The sequence below is a fragment of the Mauremys mutica genome, chromosome 2 (assembly GCF_020497125.1).
Source record: "Mauremys mutica isolate MM-2020 ecotype Southern chromosome 2, ASM2049712v1, whole genome shotgun sequence".
Classification (NCBI taxonomy): Eukaryota; Metazoa; Chordata; order Testudines; family Geoemydidae; genus Mauremys; species Mauremys mutica.
In genome coordinates this window covers 206,631,625-206,655,628 of record NC_059073.1, presented here as the reverse complement: position 1 = coordinate 206,655,628, position 24,004 = coordinate 206,631,625, and the positions used below count along the sequence as shown (strand labels likewise).

The following is a 24,004-nucleotide window of genomic DNA, read 5'->3' as shown; positions in this document are numbered from 1 at the left end:
TGATCCAGCGGCTAGTGTAGACATACTCTAAGGGAGTTAGCCAGCTGAGTTTGCCAGCAGAGGATGGCAAGGAAGTAGGGTTGTGTGTGTAGTTTTTTTTTCCCTGTCCTTAACCGGCAAGTATTCTACAAGGAAGAACCCGCAGTGGGAGGAAAAGGGTGTATCGCCAACACTACTGCTAGCTCTTCCTCTGCCTGCAACTATGGGGACACACACACACACGTCAGAGAGGCATCCAGATCTTGGAGACTTCCACCCAGGCCCTGGTCTTTACTTGCTAGGAATGTGGCCTGCATGTCCCCACCAATGAAAGCCAGGAAAGGGGAACCACACAGTATGAAAAGTGTCTGTCGGTGGAATCCCTCAGGAAGCAGGTAAGAGGTGAGGGCTTCAGTTTCCTTGACCATGGTATGCTGTTCCAGGAAGAAGATCTGCTGGGAAGAGATGGGGTCTACCTGACCAAGAAAGGGAAGAGCATCTTTACTCATTGATTTGTCAACCTACTCAGGAGGCCTCTAAACTAGGTTCAAAATGGGCAAGTGAAAAAAGCCTAGAGGTAAGCATAAAAAAGGTTACTTGAACAGATGTTGGAGGGGGCATGGCAAATTACAATAGAGTCATAGGAGCAACAAGAGGGAAATCAATGGGTGAATCTGTTAAACATCTAAGGTATCTACAAATCCACAAATCCAAGGAGGATGGGGAATAAACAGGAAGAACTGGAAGTATTAGTCCATGAGCTAAGTGACGGGTTGGGTCACAGAAACCCCCTTGGGACTGCCACCTGATGTGCTCAGACTACCTCTGAGCCCGTTTTCCCTGACAGCTTGGGACTTCAGCGCCCTGCCTGGTTTGAGCCAGACACACTAGCCTGATACAAACACAGACCCAGGTCTGAACTACATACCCCAAAAGCTGCAGACTTAACTGAAAACAGCTTAAGAAGTGCTCCTGTCACCAGCACTCAGATACCCAACTCCCAATGGGGTCCAAACCCCAAATAAATCCATTTTACCCTGTATAAAGCTTATACAGAGTAAACTCATAAATTGTTCGCCCTCTGTAACACCGATAGAGAGATATGCACAGCTGTTCCCCCCCCCCCAGGTATTAATAAATACTATGGGTTAATTAATAAGTAAAAAGTGATTTTATTAAATACAAAAAGTAGGATTTAAGTGCTTCCATGCAATAACAGACAGAACAAAGTGAATTACCAAGCAAAATAAAATAAAACACGCAAGTCTAAGCCTAATACAGTAAGAAAACTGATTACAGATAAAATCTCACCCTCAGAGATGTTTCAATAAGCTTCTTTCACAGACAGGACGCCTTCATAGTCTGGGCAGAATCCTTTCCCCTGGTACAGCCCTTGTTCCAGCTCAGGTGGTACCTAAGGTATTTCTCATGACTGCAGACCCCTTTGTTCTGTTCCACTCCCTTATATATCTTTTGCATAAGGCGGGAATCCTTTGTCCTTCTCTGGGTTCCCACCCCTCCTTCTAAATGGAAAAGCACCAGGTTAAAGATGGATTCCAGTTCAGGTGACATGATCACATGTCACTATAAGACTTTCATTACCCACTTGCCAGCACACAGGTATACAGGAAGACTTACAAGTAAACAGACCCATCTACAGTCAATTGTCCTGGTTAATGGGAGCCATCAAGATTCCAAACCACCATTAATGGCCCACACGATTCATAATTACAATAGGCCCTCAGAGTTATATTTCATATTCCTAGTTTCAGATACAAAAATGATACATACATACAAATAGGATGACTGCACTCAGTAGATTATAAGCTTTGTAATGGTACCTTACAAGAGACCTTTTGCATGAAGCATATTCCAGTTACATTATATTCACACTCATTAGCATATTTTCATAAAATCATATAGAGTGCAATGTCACAAGCTAATTTATGATTTAATTGGCATCACAGATGGAATATTGGTATAGAACAGTATGGCTTGTTCAGGAAAGACAGACAAGGTAAAAATGGAGAGCATGTTGCATTACACATCAAGAATATATACACTTGTTCTGAGGTCCAGAAGGAGGTGAGAAGCAGACCAGATGAAAGTCATTCAGTAAAGACAAAGGGGGAAAAAATAGGGGTGACAGAGTGGTAGGGGTCTTCTAGAGACCACCAAATCAAGAAGAGGAGGTGGATGAGGCACTTCTAGAACAAATAACAGAAATACCCAAAACAAAAGATCTGGTAGTAATGAGGGACTTTAACTACCCAGACATCTGTTGGAAAAGTAAGACGTCCAAACATATAATCTCCTATATGTTCTTGAAATGTATTGGTGCCAACTTTTTGCTAAAGAAAGTGGAGGAAGTAATGAGGGGGAGACCATTTTAGATTTGATTTTGACCAACAAGGAGAAATTGGTAGTGAACCTGAAGATGGAAGGCAATTTGGGAGAAAATGATCATGAAATGATAGATTGTAGTGATCCTATGGAAAGGAAGGAGGGAGAGCAGCAGAATAAGGATAACGGACTTTAAAAAAGCAGACTTTAAGAAACTCAGAGAACTGATAGGTAGGATACCATTGGAAGAAATCAAAAGGAAAAAGGAGAACTGGCAGGTTTGTTTCTCAAGGAGATTAATATTAAGGCACAACAGCAAACTAGCCTGATGTGAAGGAAAGATAGGAAGAATAGTAAGAAGCCAGTATGGCTCCAGCAGGAACTCTTTAATGATCTGAAAATCAAAAAGAAATCCTACAAAAAGTGGAAACATGAACGAATTGCTAAGGAGAGTACAAAAGAATAGCACAGGAATGTAGGTACAAAATCAGAAAGGCTAAGGCACAAAATGAGTTACATCTGGCAAGGGACATAAAAGGCAATAAGAAGAGATTCTTTAAATATATTAAGAGCAAGAGAAAGAGGAAGGAACGTGTAGGTCCTTTACTTAGCGCTAAAGGAGAGGTAATAACTGATGACATCAAGAATGCTGAGGTATTTAATGCCTATTTTGCTTCAGTCTTTACTAAAAAGGTTAATGGTGATTAGATACTCAATACAATTAATATTAACAACAAGGGGTAAGGAACACGAGCCAAAATTGGGTAAGAACAGGTTAAAGCAGGGGTCGGCAACCTCTGGCACACGGCTCGCCAGGGTAAGCACCATGGCGGGCCGGGCCAGTTTGTTTACCTGCTGCGTCGGCAGATTCGGCCGATCGCGGCTCCCACTGGCTGCGGTTCACCGCTCCAGGCCAATGGGGGCAGTGGGAAGCTGCGGCCAGCACATCCCTCGGCCCGCGCCGCTTCCCGCCACCCCCATTGGCCTGGGACGGTGAACCATGGCCAGTGGGAGCTGCGATCGGCTGAACCTGTCGATGCGGCAGGTAAACAAACTGGCCCGGCCCGCCAGGGTGCTTAGCCTGGCGAGCCGCATGCCAGAGGTTGCTGACCCCTAGGTTAAAGAATATTTAGGTACCTGGATGTATTCAAGTCAGGAGAGCCTGATGAAATTTATCTTAGGGTACTGAAGGAAGTAATCTCAGTAGCAATTATCTTTGAGAACTCATGGAGGACAGGTGAGGTCCCAGAGGCCCAAAGAGCAAACATCTACCTTTAAAAAGGGAAACAAAGTGGACCTAGGAAATTATAGATCAGTCAGTCTAACTTTGATACCTGGAAAGATACTGGAACAAAAGTATTTAACATTCAGTTTTTAAGCACCTAGAGGATAATGGGATTATAAAAAATAGCCAGGATGGATTTGTCAAGAACAAATTGTGCCAAACCAACCTAATTTCCTTCTTCGACAGGGTTACTGGGCTAGTGGATGGAGGAAAGCATCTTGATTTTAGTAAGGCTTTTGACACAGTCCTACATGTTATTCTCAAAAGCAAACTAGGTAAATGCAGCCTAGATGAATTACTATAAGATGGGTGCAGTAGAGTGTAGCCGTGTTGGTCTCAGGATATTAGAGAGACAAGGTGGGTGAGGTAATATCTCTTATTGGACCAACAAGCTAAACAATCTGTTCCACCTTGCATTTGCTGTGATGCTGGGAGGTCCTTCCCCAGACCTGAAGAAGAGCTCTGTGTGGCTCGAAAGCTTGTCTCTCTCACCAACAGAAACTGGTCCAGTAAACAATATTACCTCACCCACCTTTTAGCTAGAAGGTGGGTGCACAACTAGTTGAAAGACATACTCAAATAGTAGTTATTAATGGTTCACTGACAAACTGGAAGGGCATATCTAGTGGGGTCCTGCAGGGGTCAGTCCTGGGTCTGGTACTGTTCAATACTTTCATTTATAACTTGTATAATGGAGTGGAGAGTATGCTTATAAAATTAACAGATGACATCAATCTGGGAAGGGTTACAAGCACTTTGGAGGACAGGATTAGAATTCAAAATGACCTTCAAAAAACAAGCGCAAAGTACTTCACTTAGGAAGGAAAAATCAAAATGGGGTAGGCTAGGTGGTAGTACTAGAGTAAAGGATCTGGGAGTTATAGTGGATCACAAACTGAATATAAGTCAACACTGTGAAACACATACAAAAAAGCCTAATATCATTCTGGGGTGTATTAATAGGAGTGTTGTATGTAAGAAAAGGGAGACAATTGTCCCTCTCTATTTAGCATTGCTGAGGCTTCAGCTGGAGTACTGTGTCTAGTTTTGGGCACCACACTTTAGGAAAGATGTGGATACATTGGAGGCAGTCCAGAGGGGAACAACAAAAATGATAAAAGGTTTAGAAAACCTGATTTATGAGGAAAGATTGAAAGAACTGGGCATGTTTAGTCTTGATAAAAAAAATCTGATAGTCTTCAAATATGTTAAGGGCTATTATAAAGAGAACTGTGATAAACTGTTCTCCATGTTCACTGAAGGTAGGATAAGAAGTAATTGTAATAATCTGCAGTGAGGGAGACTTAGATTAGATATTAAGAAACTTTCTAATGATAAAAGCTGTTAAACTTGGGAATAGGCTTCCAAGGGAGGTTGTGAAATCCCCATCTTTGGAGGTTTTCAATAATAGGTTGGACAAACACCTACCAGTGATGGTCTAGGTTTGTTTTGTCCTGCCTCAGGGCAGAGGGATGGACTTGGTGACTTCTTGAGGTACCTTCCCGCCTTACATTCCTGTAATTCTATGTTTCAATGAAGCTACACCAATTTACACCAGCTGAGGTTCTAGCCTCAATATTACAGAATTCTGGCTGCCCAATATTTATTTAAAACATTTAAAGTCTAAAACAATAACTTAATTTAGGCACATCACAAAACTGCCACAGAATTTGGCATGATTGGCAGTTCCTACTCAAAAGTGTCCTAGGACTAGAATAGGAACGATATTATAGGTTTAAATGGCTATGCACCAGAATTGGGATGTTTATGTGGTACCTACTGACTAATATGCTTAGATCAACTGAATACTATCAGTCTGTCACTGTAGGACACATGCGCAATTTAAGACATCGAAATGATCCTTTGTGAAGGCAATGAAAACAGCAAACATCTTTAATCCCCATTCTTACTTTTTTCCATCAGCTATCAGACCATGAATATCTGATCAATGCAACTTCAGCCTGGTCTGAAGCCACACTGTTCCTCGCCTACTGCTTCCTCTAAAACTAGCCTTAATTTGTTGACAGTTACTTTCATCATGATTTTTCCTGGCACTGGCAATAAATTTATACCTCTATAATTATTTGGAATGGCAGGATCTCCTCTCTTCAAACTTGGTACAACTATTGGCATTAGTCAATAATCTGGTACATCCTCTTGCTCCCATACCTTCTTGTATATTTTTTCTAATACTTTGATAGCACTTGTCCTGCTGACTTTTAGCAGCACAGCTATTCTACTGTCTAGTACTGAAGCCTTCTCATTTTTTAACTGCTTCACTGCTCCTTCTAGGTCTTTTTCCTCTGATGGTGGTTCAGTGTTCATACCCATTCTGCCTTGCAAGCCGACGTGTTCATCTAGAATGCTTACATCTGGTGAATTACAGGATTCACCACTTTGCCAAAATGCTCTTTCCGTACTTACAACACCTCTTCAGTATTTGTTGTTAGTTTACGTCATTTTTTTATCACTTGTATCGTTGGCCTTACTGTATTTCCATACAACTAAACATTTTTATACATCGTTGTCATATCTTGTTTTCTTGATGTCACCTCTAATTGTTCAGCCTCTGCTTTCCAAAACTTTTGTTTGTCCAGTCTTTGTGATTTCTTCACCATTTCATGTAATGCTTTTTCTGTTTTCCCAGCTATCTTGGCTTGTTTACATTTTTAAAGTTCTTGTTGCATTGCTTGTCCAGCTTTTCTTTGTTTGCTTATGTTTTCCAATAACTTATTTCGCTGTGTTTTGTATTGTTTCCTTGAATATTTCTTATCTGATCTGTAGTGAGATTTCATCATCACAAATTAAAGGCCTGAAAACACCCTCCAGCCATCACCTTGTATGTCTTCCTCAGAGCTATCCCTTCACTTACCAAGAACAAATTTGGCTCCAGTTGTATCCATCTTTGTCTTGGACTTAAACTTAATCTTTCCCATTAGTAGTTCATGATCACTGCCACACTCAGCTCTACTATAGACTATAATATCCAACAGTGACCATTTATGCCTTTTACTGATAATAATGTGATCAATATGCTTTTTAGTTTGACTATCTGGTGAGTTCCCTATAACCTTGTGCATGTCTTTGTGAGGAAACCAAGTACCACCTTAATCAGATTGTGCATCTCACAGCAACTTCTTAACCTTTCCCCGTTATCATTTGCTGTCCCAGTGCTGTGTGGTCTTACACGAGTCATTTGCTTACCATGTCCATTACCAATTTTTGCATTCATATCTTACATTATCAGAATCATATCATAATCAGGAATCTCATCTACAGTGCTATCCAGTTGCTGATAAAATCATCCTCTTCCTCTTCTGCTGCTTCTGTTGGTGAGTATAATAGCGTCTAATAGGACCATCATGATCATCTAGTCTGACCTCCTGCACTTTGCAGGTCATAGAACCTCACCCACCCACTCCTGTCATAGACCCCTAACCTCTGGCTGAGTTACTGAAGTCCTCAAATCATGATTTAAAAACTTAAAGTTACAGATAATCCATCATTTACACTAGTTTAAACCTGCAAGTGACCCGTGCCTCATGCTGCAGAGGAAGGAAAAAAAAAAAAAAAAACAGGGTCTCTGCCAATCTGACCTGGGGAAAAATTCCTTCCCGACCCCAAATATGGCTATCAGTTAAGACCCTGAGCATGTGGGCAAGACCCACCAGCCAGGCACCTGGGAAATAATCCACCGTAGTAACTCAGAACCCTCCCCACCTCGTGTCCAATCACCAGCCATTGCAGAGATTTGCTACTAGCAGTCGCAGATCAGCTACATGCCATCGTAGGCAGTCTCATCGTACCTCCATAAACTTATCAAGTTCAATCTTGAAACAAGTTAGGTTTTTTGTCCTCACTGTTTCCCTTGGAAGCTGTTCCAGAACTTCATTCCTCGGATGGTTTAAAAACCTCCATCTAATTTCAAGCCTAAACTTGTTGATGGCCAGTTTATAGACACTTGTTCTTGTGTCCACATTGGCGCTTAACTTTAAAAACTCCTCTCCTTCCCTGATATTTATCCCTCTGATGTATTTATAGAGGGCAATCATATCTCCCCTCAGCCTTCTTTTGGTTAGACTAAACAAGCCAAACTTTTTTAATCTCCTCTTATAAAGTAGGTTTTCCATTTCTCAGATCATCCTAGTAGCCCTTCTCTGCACCTGTTCCACTTTGAATTCATCTTTCTTAAACATGGGAGACCAGAATTGCACACAGTACTCCAGATGAGATCTCACCAGTGCCTTGTACAATGGTACTAACACTTCCCTGTCTCTACTGGAAATATCTCACCTGATGCATCCTAAAACTGCATTAGCCTTTTTCACAGCTGCATCGTTATGGACTTATAGTCATCCTGTGATCAACCAATACACCAAGGTTTTTCTCCTCCTCTATCACTTCCAACTGATTCGTCCCCAACTTATAGCAAAAATTCTTGTTGATAGTCCCTAAATGCATGACCTTGCACTATTAAATTTCATCCCATTTAGGGTTTTTGGTGGGTTAGGTGGCCTAATGGTTAGTGTACCCGATGCCACTTCCCAGTGGGTAGGTCATGCAGTCCTACTCCTTCCTTTATCAGAGGTGAAGTGAAGTGGACAAGAGGTCTGGGTCCCACCTGTGGAAGGGGCAGTAGTGGGGGAGCCAGGGCCTGCTCACTCCACTATGCTCCAACCCAGGGCCTTAGGAGGTTCAACAATGCCTGGGAATGGTCACTTCCTACTGATTCTTTCTTCTCTAAACTTCCAGTCCAAGATAAGGTGAAAAGAAAAAGAAAAAGAAACCCAATGATCAGCCCCAACTGGGCTAAGCATATAGCCTTATTTTCTCTGGGAGGCTTCTCTGGTGCCTTTGTCAGGAGCCTTCAGGATAGGTCTGTCATCCTCCCCAGCCTCCTCCCTTCTGAACTGGGTTGCCACCTTTTCAACCCTTTCTCCAGTTGGAGCACACTCAGCAGGGCTGGAGGGGCAGGGCTATCTGGGTCCAGCACTTTTCTTTAACCTCTTTTGGCCCAGTGTGGGTTTGTATACCCTATCACAGTATGTAACAGCAGATCACAGTTATGCATAGTTTATGGTAGACAGTAGTAAACCTTGCTGCGACAATCTGTTCAGACATTAGTTTCCAGCTGTTCACTGAGATAACAGTTCTCTTGTCCACTGCTATAGCAATCCCAATGCTACGCTTCGCTTGTCCCCGGCACTATCTGGAGTAACATAAAGTGTAATTTCCAACTGTCCTGTAACCAGCCAACATGTCTCCAGGAAGGAAAGGGAAACTTGTAACTTCCTTAATTCTGCCACTACTAGCTCAGTCTGGCCTGGAGCAAATAGCGTTCTAACATTCCAGCTCATAATACATGTAATACATTTAGCTGTTATTTGAAATCCATAACCATTTCCATTTTTTAGGCCTGTTAGGCCTGGATCAAAATCCATAGAAATCAGTTTGGTTTCTGTATTGTTCCTATAACAAGTGAGTTTTGGATGTAATGGCTTGTGAGGCCAATCCACTCTATCCATCTCATGGGAATGCCATGTCACAGCTTGCTAGCCTGTTAGGAACAGGTATCAGCAGTTCCACCCTAGTCTGCTTACCTTCCAAGACTAACAAGCTTGGACTGCTTGGATTTGAAATCAGAGTTTTCCTTCTCCTAGACAGACTTGCCTGAAGTGTCAACATTTCGTTCAGTTTGGAGGTAATCATTATGGAAAGCAGCAAAATCATCTGGAGTTCCAGATAAGATAATTGCAATTATTAAAGCTTCATATGAAGATTCTTGCAATGCCATAAGAATTGGCGGCAACTGGTTCAAGTCAAAGTTTGATGTAAGACAAGGGGACTCACCATCACTTTTCATCATGTTCTTAAACTGAACATTAAGAATGTTAGATAAGTTGGAAGGCATGACATTGGATGATCTAGAGTTAAACTCCTTAGCTTATGCAGATGACATAAAACAAACAGTAAACCCATTTGAATTAATGATGATACTCTTTGCTACCTTGGACTTATAACAAATGCCAAGATGACAAAGTAGTTGCATCTGGGAAAAGGAACAATAGATAAAGGGTTGAAATGCAGCTGCGGAAAAATCATAGAACAAGTAGAATCTTACGTGTACCTAGGAAGCTTGATCAGTGCTGACGGTTCCATCAAGGATGCCATTAGAAGGCAATGTGCCTTAGCGACAAGTGCTGCATAGAAACTGATGAAATTATGGACTGATAAAACATTACATTTGGTACCAAAGAGAAAAATGTATCAAGACGATGTACTAACTGGATTATGGTATGGTCTGGAAGCAACTGCATTGAATTAAAGACATCAGAAGGCCAGAAGCAATAGAGATAAGAGTTCTTTGGAAGATAGCAGGTATAAAGTTAAATGATTTTAAGACAAATGAAGAAGTTAGAAGGAGAGTAAGGGCTTTTCTACATAGTCCTGCAGTTCAGACTGTAGGGAGATGAACTGCAGCGTACACTAAAGTTGTGTGCTGCAGCTGCCCCAAGTACACCTTACTAGTGCAAACTAAAGATACTTAGTTCATATTAACATAGTCCTATTACAGTGCAACACTTCAGTGAGTTCTGCAATTCACATCCCTGCAATCCACACTGTGGGGCCATGTGGACAAGCTCTTAGATGTAAACTCAGAGTATGGGGTTGGTTGGCTACAACTGAAAAAATTACCATGGTGGGGGCACCATAGAAGACAAACAAATGATAGAATCACAACAAAATAATACAAACACAACCAAGGTCAGTCTGACCTAAAGGCCGACCATTGACTAGATGGCAGGACATCATACGCTTAATAATACCCATGCTATAGTGCTCCCCTTATCTGTAAAGCTGCTTTGGGATAAAAGAGAGCTAGAGAGCACCTAATCCATAAATAAGACATGCCTTGTTACAGAATTTCTTCTTTCCCCAAGAAATATTCAGATTTATGGATTCCTATTGCCCTTTTATTTATATTTTTATTTTTTAAGAATGCTGAAAAAAGATAAAATTGTAATTTTGCTCTGGGAAAGCCACCCCTAAATACTGAAAAGATCCAAAGCAACTGTAACTTTCATTTGTATTTCACTTTACATGGTTTTATTCAGAAGCTTTAGTAAACAACTTTTTAATACCATACATCAAATTGAGTTAATAAAATTAGATTAAAACTGAAAGCCCAATTTTTTGTTCTGATAGACTGCAAATTTACAGATCAAAATCTTCTAAGAGCTGCTATTAGCATCGATGCTGCAGTCTTATTATAGCTGTGACATTTTTATCAGATGTACTTTTCATCTTTCATCAGCAATGCTTACATTTCAGAAGTCTGTCTTGAGTTTTATTTGTCTTCAGTAAAGGGATGCTACTCATTTGACAACTGAATTCTGTTCTGATTCTGCAGATAACTTTAATAGGAAATGTTTTAAAAGGCTCAATATATAAGCATCAGCATTTCCAAGAAAACATTTGCATCTACAGAAGATATGTTTTGTACCACCCACGCTTTCCAAACATTAGAAAAACTATCAGTTTGAGTAAAATACCTGTCTGACTCCGATAGGCGCTTGAGTTCAGTCAAGCTCATTAATAGAATTTCAATCCTCTGTTAGGGGCAGCACTAGGCCTATGCACTACTTAAATTCCACTTAATCCTTAAAAAAGGGTTACAGTGGAATTTAAGGGATGCATAGGCCTTGCAATGGCCTTCAGCAGGGGAGTGAATTTCACCCTAAGAGAAGAGAGACCAAGGGGCCATATTTTCATCTCAGTTAACCCAGTGTGCAACTGCCAAGTATTGCTTATTTTATTATTATGAGGTAATAGGAAAATACTTGCTCTTTCTTTACATAATTAATGCACATCTACAAACTGCAAATTCTACGTACGGTATATTCTATGTTGAACCTTTACAAGAACCCCAGAAGCTTGCACAGAAAACTGTGGTGTTGGGAGAATACTGTATGAAAATACTACACAAGATCCCCTTCTGCCCACACCATTGTTTTTGTGGCACTCTGACATAAATGGCACCAAAAGCCAATGAGCCAAATCCCTGGGTCCAGCCTATGTCATGTGAATCCTTATTAGGGCAACTTTCTGCCACTGGAGCAGCCCAAAATAGGCAGAGCCAGAGGCCAAGATTTGGACCAATATATACAGGACATGAGAGTTGAGTGTAGGCTTAAAGGTGCAAATAGCTCTGTGAACAAGGAGAAAACCATGAGGAAAGTGAACTGGGGGAGGACTCAGTGACGTGTGGTATTGGCAATTACAGAACAGCTGCAGTTGAATGTGGTGCTGCTAGATGTATTCACACTTACAGTTAATAATAACTATCAAGTTTCCTTCAAGGCCCACTGCAATAGAATGAGCACATAATTATAGATCAGAACAATAACTTCTAGTCATCTCTTATACTCTAAAAATCACAGCGTCGGGCTTTCATGTAATTATACCCTGGATAGGCAAATGTGATTAGTAATAGCAACTTCTAACAATTTATACATAGTGACATGGACACACAGACCAAAATGAGCACAGTAACATAAAGAAGGAAGAGGAGTTAATGGAAAAACTAGACAGAGAACTATGTCAGCAATTTCCTGCATGCGATTTAATAATTTCACTTTAATTATTAAAAGCTGCAGCTTGAAAAGCCAATATGGACAGAGTAAATCCACACTCTGCTGCTCATACTGAACCCTGCTCTCTCTCTAAGTCTGACTGTTGCCGGGTGCTGCACCAGTACACAGGTGAGTGGGAGGGTATAAGGAGCTGATGATAAGCACGGTTTTCTTGTTCACTTGCATCACTAGCAGACCAGAGGAGTTGCAAAAGAAGTTGCTCTGTACCAGGTACCTACAAACTGCATCTCCCTAAGTGCAATAGCAATCATGTTCGCCTGGCATGCCAGGAGCTTTTTCTTTTTAATAAATCACTTTAAATTAAAATAATAAAATGATTGAAAAGATGTCCTTCAGTGAAGAATGCAAACACTTATACTTATAAATACTGATTTGCATGCACAAGTTTGGACTTTGCACACAAAATGGTTGCACATGCACATTCAGCAGGTGCAACATAAGTGCCTACAGAGTCTGGCTCATAATGTTCCTACTTTCCTTTCAAGCACTGCTTGACTTTTTTATTCTCTGTTTATGATCTGTGTAGAGCTACTGAAATTTGGGTGATTGCATAATATTTATCTAACCAACCATGTTTCACAAAACCAAAGGAGCATGAAAAGAAAATATCTGGATACTCATAGGCCACAAATGGATCATTGCTCCAAGGAATGTGAGCAGATTGTCATTTTGTAGTTCTGAATGGGAGACTCATTCAAATGTGACCCGCCTCCTCCATCCCCATCAGGGGACCAGGCCAAACATGAGTGGCAGTGCAACCCTGTGCACCAACCTGTGCAAAGCCTGGAAGAGGGAGCCAAGTCCAGCCAGCCTTGAGGGACAGGAGCTGCTTCAACCAGGACAGGGATTTTGTGGATCAAAATGGGACAGTCCCTCAATATCTGGCACTGTTGGGAGGTCTGGCAAGGGCTAGTAGAACATGGCATTCATTTTGTTAAGTTCTACATATATGGATTCCAGCATTTATCTGCATGCACTCCATCTGTATTCATAGTATTAGGTGTAGCTGTATTGAATGCTGGAGGGATTAGTTGGAGCAACGTGGCAGAGTGCTGACTGTGATCTGAAGATGGTGCATCTTGAGGGATCAAATATGCCTCATTTTAGCATGGAATTTCTAAATATTTAGGTTGTGTCCATGCATAGGGACACAGGGGTCTTCTTGCCATGGGTATTGCCAGCAATCTGGTGGCATACAGAGTGGTGGTCTCCAGCGTTTACAGAGGGGTAAGTGAAGGCAATGTTTCTGCACATCTGGACAAGGGTGAAGAGTGGTAACATTTAGCAAGTCTAGGGTGGTTTGGGTAATGTAGGATGTATAGGTGAGGTGTAGGAAGCTCCTGTTTGCTATGCCTCACCTAAAACTAACTTAATCCCTGCCAGCTCAATGTGGTGCTCTGTTCCCCTTTGGTGTCGGCTAGGCCACTCAGAGGGTTGAGCCTGCTACAGCAGCAGAGGCTCACACATTTTGAGACCCAGAGGTCCCAGATTCAATCCCTGCTGCCAACAACCCATCCAAAGGCCTGGTGTTACACCAAGTTTTGCCTTCACAAAGAGACATGTTAGACTTTATCCTACAATTCTCATGGGCTCTGTTCCCAAAGTGTTCCATAGCATCTGTGAGGGGAGAGTTTATGTGTACGTGTGTTATTGGCATGTTGGGGAATGGCTTAAAGAGAGCAGAGTTAAGGTTGCATTGTGGGGTGGTGTATACCTTAACTTTATATTTCCTGTTTTTCAGAGGTTTAAGTTTAGCCACTTTCCACATTCTGGAAGGGTACAAGGCCCCACTGGACAACCGTAACTTTTTGTGAACAAAGTTTGGGTTGTACTTAATTTCCTTGGTTTTTTTTTTAAATAATTTCTCAGCACCCTCATTTACCACAGCCCTATTCTCCTCTCCACTATCTCTGGCTCCTGGGCAATGATTACCCCAGCCACAGAATGCACTGGCTGCCTGTTCATCCTTCACTGCCCCTGCATCATCTCATGTCTCTCTGCCTGTCCTGCAGAGTCTGGTTCTCCCCTCTCCCTATGAAGAGGCAGGTGACAGCATGGGACCTGAAGGTTGAGGACCTTGGGAGAGGAGGAAGGAATAGTGCAGAGACTAGCATGAAATCAGAGGGGACGTTTTTGGTGGGGAGATCAGACAAAGGGGGCATGGTTGTGAGGAGTTTTGGGGGCAGAGAGAAAGCCACCCCAACATCACCCACTGCAGAGCTCTGACCTCTTCCCAATTTTTCCCTGCATTGTTCCAACAGCCCCGCCCCCATATTCCTCTGCCTCATGACTCCAACTCCCATAGTTCCTCCAACTGCTCGTATTTCCCTCAGCACTGCTCCAGTTCTTCCCACATTCCCTCCATCATGCCCATTTCTGTGACCATCCCACATACCCCACTGTTCTAACCTCTCCCCTGCACACACACCTGCTGCTCTGAGCCCACACCACATATACACACCAGATCTGCCCTCCTCCTTGCCACTCCAATACCCTAGTAGTAAGCTTGGAGGGTCCATGGAGAAGAGGGAAGCTGGTGGGACTGTGAGGACTGCATGTACCAGATAGAGATAAGAAGGGACAGGAGAATGGAGAGGCAGAGTCCCTCCCTGCCCCAAATCTGGTCCTACGGGTATGGGAAAGAGGCTCTACACATCCACCTCCAATACAGCAGGCTCAGAGAAGTGTGAAGTGGCCCATTCATCTCAAGGAGATGTTCTCAGATGAATGAGAACACCCCATGGAGAGGTATACAATACCTGACACAATAAGAGGTATGAACTGCTCCATTCATCACAGTGGGTGTTCTCCTCCCCCTCCATACAGCAAATAGTATCCCAGCTAGCACATGATGGGGCAGAGAGGGGATACAGACCCCCAGAGGGTGAAGGCCTCCCAGATCCTGGCTCACACATAGGAAGGCAGGGCAAGAGGCTCAATCCCTCCCCCCAGATAAGCAAAGAGATGCTGGCTGAGATGGGGGGCAGGATCAGGAGGTGCTAAGACCCCCCAGATTCCAGCTCATATAGATGGCAGGGAGAAAGGCTCAGACACCCACACACAGAAGAGCAGGACCCTCGGATTCCAGCTCATCTGGAGGGGAAGAAAAGGGACTCAGACTCCCCCAAATTCTTTTATTTCTGGTATGAAATATAAAATTTTCCCAATGTTTTTGTGATGAGGCTCCAAAATTTTTCACTTTGTTTATGTCACCTTTGTAAAGCTGGCCAAGTCCAAGGTGGATAACATTCTAGGAGCTTTCTATATTTTGGAGCATCATGAGTGCATCTGCTTTGGCTGTTAGTCTGGTAACAGGTGAGACAGTTTCCATCAGCAGGAAACTGGACTCGGATTTTGCTTGGAAGGAGTCCTGTCTCGTCCATTCTCTGTGATACTGAAAACTATCTCCTATTGATTCCCTGTACATGCTCCCTACCTGACTCCTCTTCCTGATTTGATCAAACACAGGACAGACAGGGAGTTGGATCCAACCTCAGATGAGGAGGCAGATGGTGTTATACAGTGTAAACAGGGAAGCAGATTGAGTAGAAGCAGTTTGCGTTGACGAGTTGATGGAAAATTAGGAGGATGTTTAATTTACACACAGAGTTGCACTTTAGCTGCAGCCCAGCAACTTAATTTGGCCTAGTGTACTTCCACATACAGATTTGCTAATGTATAGTTGTACCCAGTTCCTGACCTGCAACAACCTCTTGAACTCTGCAGGAGCAGAGATTTCCTTCCAAATGAGACAAATTATGTGGTGATTCTATGACAATGGCAAGTATCTATTAAGGACCAGGATGAAACTGATAAATGCATTTACATATCCTAACCCCATACAAACCCCAGTAGATGCTGGAGGTCTATGTGGTAAAGTGGAAGGTCCTTGGCACATGTATCACTGACTAAATTGAACATTTTTTGAGAACCCCTTATTAACATTTTGGCAGCATGCCCCTACCTATTCTTGAAAAAGCCAGATCTCACCATATTGAAATCATGCCAGTTATTCAATTGCTCATCTTCTTGTGACATCTTAGCCATGTGTCTACTAAAATCACCACACCAATTCAGTGTTTATTTGATGTAAAATATCAGCAGCCAATTGAAAGAATTGTCTACTCTGACACTTCATATTTTGGAGCTGTGTTCAGACTGCTTGCCAGTAATGAATGAATTTTACCAGCCCTTCATGCTCTTAACCATAAATAACCCTCAGGAGCCCAATTTAGAGACATACATCTCACTTGCTTAATATAAACATTGTCTCCTAAATTATTCCTTTCTCCATAAACAGCCTACACTACAGAGTGCTTAGACATCATTCCTAACTAATTAATACAGATGTACTTTGAATTATTTTTGTACCCGTGGTATTGCCAGAAGTCTTTCATTGTCTGCAGACTTGTATTCATTCTAGGATATAGTTCTGGATGCTTCAAAAAGTTATCATAGATGCAGACATAAAATTAGATAAAGTATAGGGCTGTCAAGCAATTAAAAAAAATAATCACGAGATTAAAAAAAATTATTGCAATTAACTGCACTGTTAATAATAGAAAACCATTTATTTAAATATTTTTGGATATTATCTACATTTTCAAATATATTGATTTAAATTACAACACAGAATACAAAGTGTACAGTGCTCACTTTATATTTATTTTTATTACAAATATTTGCACTGTAAAAAATAAAAGAAATAGTATTTTTCAATTCACCTAATACAAGTACTGTAGCACAATTTTTTATCATGAAAGTTGAACTTACAAATGTAGAATTATGTACAAAAAAACTGCATTCAAAAACAAAATAATGTAAAACTTTAGAGTTAACAAGTCCACTCAGTCCTACTTCTTGTTTAGCCAATCACTCAGGCAAAGAGGTTTTTTATATTTGCAGGAGATAATGCTGCCCGCTTCTTGTTTATAATGTCACCTGAAAGTGAGAGCAGGTGTTTGCATGGCACTGTTGTAGCCGGTGTTGCAAGATATTTATGTGCCAGATGCGCTAAAGATTCATATGTCCCTTCATGCTTCAACCATCATTCCAGAGGACATGCATCCGTGCTGATGACGGGTTGTGCTTGATAAAGATCCGAGGAAGTAGTGCAGACTGATGCATGTTCATTTTCATCATCTGAGTCAGATGCCACCTGCAGAAGGTTAATTTTCTTTTTTGGTTATTCAGGTTCTGTAGTTTCTGCATCAGAGTGTTGCTCTTATAAGACTTTTGAAAGCATGCTCCACACTTTGTCCCTCTCATATTTTGGAAAGCACTTCAGATTCTTAAACGCTGGGTCGAGTGCTGTAGCTAGCTATCTTTAGAAATCTCACATTGGTACCTTATTTGTGTTTTGTCAAATCTGCAGTGAAAGTGCTCTTAAAACGAACAACATGTGTTGGGTCATCATCCGAGTCTGCTATAACATGAAATATATGGCAGAATGCAGGTAAAACAGAACAAGAGACATACACTTCTCCCCCAAGGAGTTCAGTCACTAAGTAATTAATGCATAATTTTTTTTAACGAGCATCATCAGCATTGAAGCATGTCCTCTGGATTGCTGGCCAAAGCTTGAAGGGGCGTACAAATGTTTAGCATATCTGGCATGTAAATACCTTGCAATGCCAACTACAAAAGTGCCATGTGAATGCCTGTTCTCACTTTCAGGTGATGTTGTAAATAAGAAGCGTGCAGTATTATCTCCTGTAAATGTAAACAAACTTGTTTCTCTTAGCAACTGGCTGAACAAGAAATAGGACTGAGTGGATTTGTAGGCTCTAAAATTTTACATTGTTTTGTTTTTGACTTCAGTTATGTAAAAAAAAATCTACATTTGTAACTTGCACATTCACGATAAAGAGATTGCACTACAGTACTTGTATGAGATGAATTGAAAAATACTATTTCTTTTGTTTATATTTTTTACAGTGCATATATTTTTAATCAGAAATAAACATATAAAGTTAGCACTGTACACTTTGTAATCTATGTTGTAATAGAAATCAATATATTTCAAAATATAGAAAACCATCCAAAATATTTAATACATTTCAACTGGTATTCTATTATTTAACAGTGCAATTAAAACTGCAATTAATCACAATTAATTTTTTAATCGTGATAAATTTTTTTGAGTTAATTGCGTGAGTTAACTGCAATTCATCGACAGCCCTAATAAATTATAATAATCCACTGGAAGGAATGTGTGAAATATAAGGACTGACAGTTGTCTAGCTGAATGGTCATTAATAAAGCAAGGACATGAAAGTTCACATGGCAAAACGTTTCAATTTCTCTAAAATAAAATCAAACTAAATCCTTACCATTTTTAATTATTTTAATTGATACTGTATATTGAAAATATATTGCAAGTACAATCTAGCAGTTTGTATTTGTGAATACTCATAACAAATACTCATAACATCCCATCTGATTCCTCCCCCTCTTCATCTCTCCTCTCCCTTCCTATTTTTCTCCCTTCTCTCTCTCTTCCCCTTCTGTTCTCTCAGTGACACTGGCAGTAAATCATTCTTTCAGCAGCTCATTGGCTGTTGGTAGGGATAGTGACATCACTGGGTGTCTCAAGGGTCAGGGCTGAAATTCTGCCATAAAAAATGTCTCCCACCTCCCTCCTCTTGTCCTTTCTTCTCCTTGTCTCACCTATTTCACTCCTCTACTGCTGCCCTATGAGCGGCTCAGTGGTGAGTGATAAGATTGTGACATCAGAGTTAGGCCATTACTTCTCTCTTTTACTTTCTTTCTCCTCCTCCGTGTATTTGCATAATAAAACCCTTACAGAAGACAACTAGAGTTGTGTCTGTTTACACCAGAGCAGAATTTGTCCCCAAAAGAGTAGTCAATTGCTTTCCTATTACCTTGTAATCTTGCTAATTTAGGTCCCAGGCATGCAAACATAAGAATGTGAGTAACTTTGAGTTCAGTATAAGTATTCACATGTATAAACATTTGCAGGATTGGGATTTTGGACAGGTATGAGTTATTTTAGTACAGGTACATCTTTACTTAAAAGTGTGTTCAATAGGTTATCCATCATTTATTTTGTTATACTCAACTCTTTTAAAATGTAGCCAAATACGTCACTTTTTGACCACACATGAACTACAGATGATCTACTCTCTAGAACTCTGAAATTTCCACAGAGACTTTGTTACTGGTCTAGCAAAAACCTGTCCTTGTTTTACTCCAACAACCACAGAAATAATATGAAACAAAAGATGACTACAATAGACCCTCTCTAACTACAAGGCTCTCTGAGTGTAAGGATGGAACTGTGTATGGCACCTGTGCAGGGGCAAAGAAGGTACAGGTCATTGGGCCCTCTGGGAGGTATGGATCAACGTTCATGTTGCACTCCCCATCAGTAACCGGCTTGAGCCAGGGAAGCCAATGATCCAACCAGCAGACCAAATTCAGTGATCAATCCTGGTCATGTGCCACCTGAGGCATGTTGCGCACACACTAAGAAGAAGATTGAGCCCCCTCATCATCCTTGCCCAGACACAAGCACCAAACATAATCTTACCCTAAGTCAATAAACAGACACACATAAATCAAGGGTACTGCATCACAAAATGTACTGTGATCATTGCATTTTTGTGATATTTCATAATGTTCAGCTGTGACGATGCGGTTCTGGCAGGACCCAACTGAGAGTGCCAATTCAGGACAAATCGCTCAAACAGGGCAGTCACAGCCCTAGGCTGGGGTTTTTCCACCTCTAAGGCAAACCAAACCAGCCAGACAAAAAGGACTTTGGTTTCACCCCACTGGCTAACCACAAGTCACACAAGCAATTTCCTTAGGCACTCCAGTCTCCCAGTATCACCACCAGTGCACTCGTCCTGGGGATGAATGGTTATGAAAACCAACACCCCAATAAAAGAAAAAGGTTTTCTCGATCCCAAAGGACCAAGCCCCAGACCCAGGTCAATATACACATCAGATCTTACCCACAAATCACGCTGTTGCCAATCCTTTAGAATCTAAATTCTAAAGGTTTATTCATAAAGAGAAAAAGGTAGAGATGAGAGCTAGAATTGGTTAAATGGAATCAATTACATACAGTAATGGCAAAGTTCTTAGTTCAGGCTTGCAGCAGTGATGGCATAAACTGCAGGTTCAAATCAAGTCTCTGGAACATCCCCCGCTGGGATGGGTCATTCAGTCCTTTGTGCAGAGCTTCAGGTTGTAGCAAAGTCCCTCCAGAGGTAAGAAGCAGGACTGAAGACAAGATGGATATGAGGCATTAGCCTTATGTAGGCTTTTCCAGGTGTAAGAACCTCTTTGTCCTTACTGTGGAAAATTACAGCAAAATGGAGTCTGGAGTCACATGGGCCAGTCCCTGCATACTTTGCTGAGTCACAAGGCGTGTCTGCCTTCTTTCCATGGGTCAATTGTGTAGCTGATGGTCCTTAATGGGCCATCAAGCAGGCTAGGCAGGGCTAACACCAGCTTGTCTGGGATGTTTCCCAGAATCACAGCACCAACTTGAAATACGGACAATATAGAGCCAATATTCATAACTTTAACTAAAAATAATACATGCACACAGACAGCATAATCATAACCAGCAACCCATAACCTGGTCTTAGACACCTTATATGACCCCCTTTACCTAAGATTTGGTGCCACTACAGGACCTTGGTTGCAACCCATGTTCTATATGGTCCCAATTTATATCAATAACGTCACATCAGCTAAACCTACTGTGGAATATTTTGAAAAAGTAATGAAGTCTAAACAACATGAGTCCTCATCACAAAGCTCTTGAACTAAATCCTTGCTATTTTTTGTGTGAGTTAAAAAGCTTCTGTAGATTAATGAGATCCAGCTTAATAAAATACAACTCTACCCCACTAGGCATAATCTAGTTTTGTTTTTGTCTCCACTGAATCCTTCATCAGATTTTTCTTTTTCTCAAAATGTGAACACATAAAACTGGTCTGTCACAAAAGATAAGACTTGATCCTCCACCCTTATACAGCAGTTTATGTTGTAATAACTCCATTGACTTCAGTGGAGTTACACTAGTATAAAACCAGTATAACAGGGTCAAGAACAAGGCCCATGTTGACTATCCACATGACTTTGGATAATACCATGTCTAAGACTATCTTATAAGTTGCACTCTGCTTCACAAGTAGCCAATATGTCATATGGTGTAGGGACTGGTGCATTGTCTGTATCAACCATTTTCTATGTTATCTGAGGTCTTGCTATAGAAAATTCATTACAATGGTTACAGATAAGTTAAACTTTCTTATATGTATGTATTCTAACTCATTCATCTATCAGGCTGCCCCTGGAGTACCTATTCAAGAAACATGACTTAGTAAGGATCAGGGCCCTTAAGTAAGTAGGAACCATCAGAAACCACAGGAAAATTTCCACTGGAATAAGAGAAAAACAATGTTTTTAAATGGCTGGGTAATTTTATGTTTTCAACACATGTATGTTTTAGGATCAGATTGTGCCAGGCCCTTTCTACACACACACACACACACACACACACACACACACACACACACACACACACACACACACACACACACCATTTCCCCTCCTGCAACCACATTCTCCAGAGGACTAGGCACCATTGTAACCATTTCAGACATGATTCCCAGAGCTCTTGTTGGGATAATAAGCCTTCACACACTTCCAACATTGACTTATAAATATATGCCACAACTGAATCCTTAACATTTATGCAAATAGGCCCAAACCAACTATTGAAATCAAAGAGAATCTTCCCACTAACTTCAATGGAACAAAATCAGCTTCAGAGTATGGCGTAAACCCATTTAATTAGGCTATTACCTCAAGGCTTAATTAGGGGTTCAATTATGTTTCTTTACCACATAATTGTAGAGTTTTGAATCTTTTTTATATTTTGTTTGACACTGATCAGCTGCTTTTTGCACATATGCTTGGGACAAATGTGCAGGATGTATTAAGCATATCAAACTATTGAAGTGGGGTGACACACCAGTGCTGAGATCAGTAAGACAGGTAAATATTTAGATCCAGAATGTATGGCTGACTCACACACTATGAAAGATATCCTAATATCTCTATATGAGCTAAAATGTTAAACAGCAAGTTACACTAATGATTGATACCTCCAAGCCTAACACAGCACTCCCACGCACACAGTCTGAACTGACAATGGTTGCTCATGACCAAGGCTAGAGTTAACAAGATGTTAAAGTATCAGAAGTCCACAATATATGAATCACTCTATGGCAAAAACAGGGTTTTCTAAGATGAATTTATTTGTGACATCATTCTGAATAAATAGGGCTTGATTCTACTTTCATGCCAATTTTATGTCAGTATAATGCCGTTGACTTCAATTCCAATGAAGTTAATTCTCATTTACACTGGTGTACATTAGAAGAAAATTAGACTTAACAGTGTGCACAGTCAGTGATATATATAATATTTCCTCTTGTGATAGGAGAAAGTAAAATTTAGAAAGCATAGAGAGGTTAAATATTAGGAGCCATATCCCCAGCTAGTATAATTTATTATGCTATATTAATTTCAATGAAACTACAACAGCTGAGTATCTGGTCACAGATATCCTGAGTTATTATTGAATTTTTATTGTTGCGCAGATAATGGAGCTGATCCTGCATCCATCCGTCCATCTACATGGAGCCTAAGGGGTAATAGCAAAGTTTCCTACATCACAACATTTGTGAAAAGAGGTACTACTAGTGAGGAAATGTTAATCAGCAACCTATAGAAAATTCCAGGGGACACACATACAGCTAACCCACCTCTACTCACCCCAAATTTGTGACATGGTACAATAGTGGGAAAGGAGGCATGATATAGCTGAAAGGAAGTGTGATGATGGGCAAGTCTCCTTCTGCCAGACCCTACTTTAAAATATAGGTCCAAATTGCACTTTGTTAAATTGATACACTTGAACTTAATTAAATCCACTGATTTCAATGGATTTACTCTAAATGTACAGTGGTATAAATGAGAGCAGAGTTTAACCCCAGCTAAAGTGCACAGAGAAGTTACATTAGTATAACTGAGAATAGAATTTAGTCCCAAGAGAGGTACACTGTGGACATTTTGTTAAAGCGTTACAAGTGAATACCTGCCCGTGTAACTGGAGACATTCATCTGAGGCAGCGGGTGATAAACAGGATGGGAAGTAGGATATTCACTTGTCTGAATATGTATCTTTTCCTTCTATATTCATGCATCTATGCTCTCCCTCATCATTTTTAACCAGTGTAGGATCCTGCCCTATGTTTTACTATTTATCAATATATTTAAAAAAATAATTTTGAATCTTTCCCAAACAAAAGAGTGAATTCTTCTGAAACTGGAGAACTGCACTGGAAACACACACATCATGCAGGCACACACAAAATACTGATCGACAGCATGAGAAATGCTAGCTGAATATGTGCTAACATTAGAAACATTTCCAAAAAGGCATTTACTCTTATAGGGATGATCTTGTGAAGAAATTCCCAGTAGTTACCAAAATCTTTCCTCATCCTGAGTCCACTCTTGAAAGACAAGGTGAGAAAACTGGAAGGCAATACATAATTTTGTATGGCTTACTATCGTGCAATAACCCTTAGTCCCACAGCATTATCCTTTTAGGGCAGGTGCGTATTCTAGAGCAACTGTTCCGTTTGTTTGTTTGTTTTTTAAAAATCTCTTAAGTCCCTTACCTAAAATAGGT

General features: G+C 40.8%; 1 protein-coding gene across 1 annotated transcript in view; it reads right to left on the bottom strand.

Moving 5' to 3' along the window:
* The window catches only part of PDE1C (phosphodiesterase 1C), a 548,714-nt gene that overhangs the window by 524,253 nt on the left and 457 nt on the right, over nt 1–24,004 (bottom strand). The gene's annotated exons all lie outside the window — the stretch shown is intronic.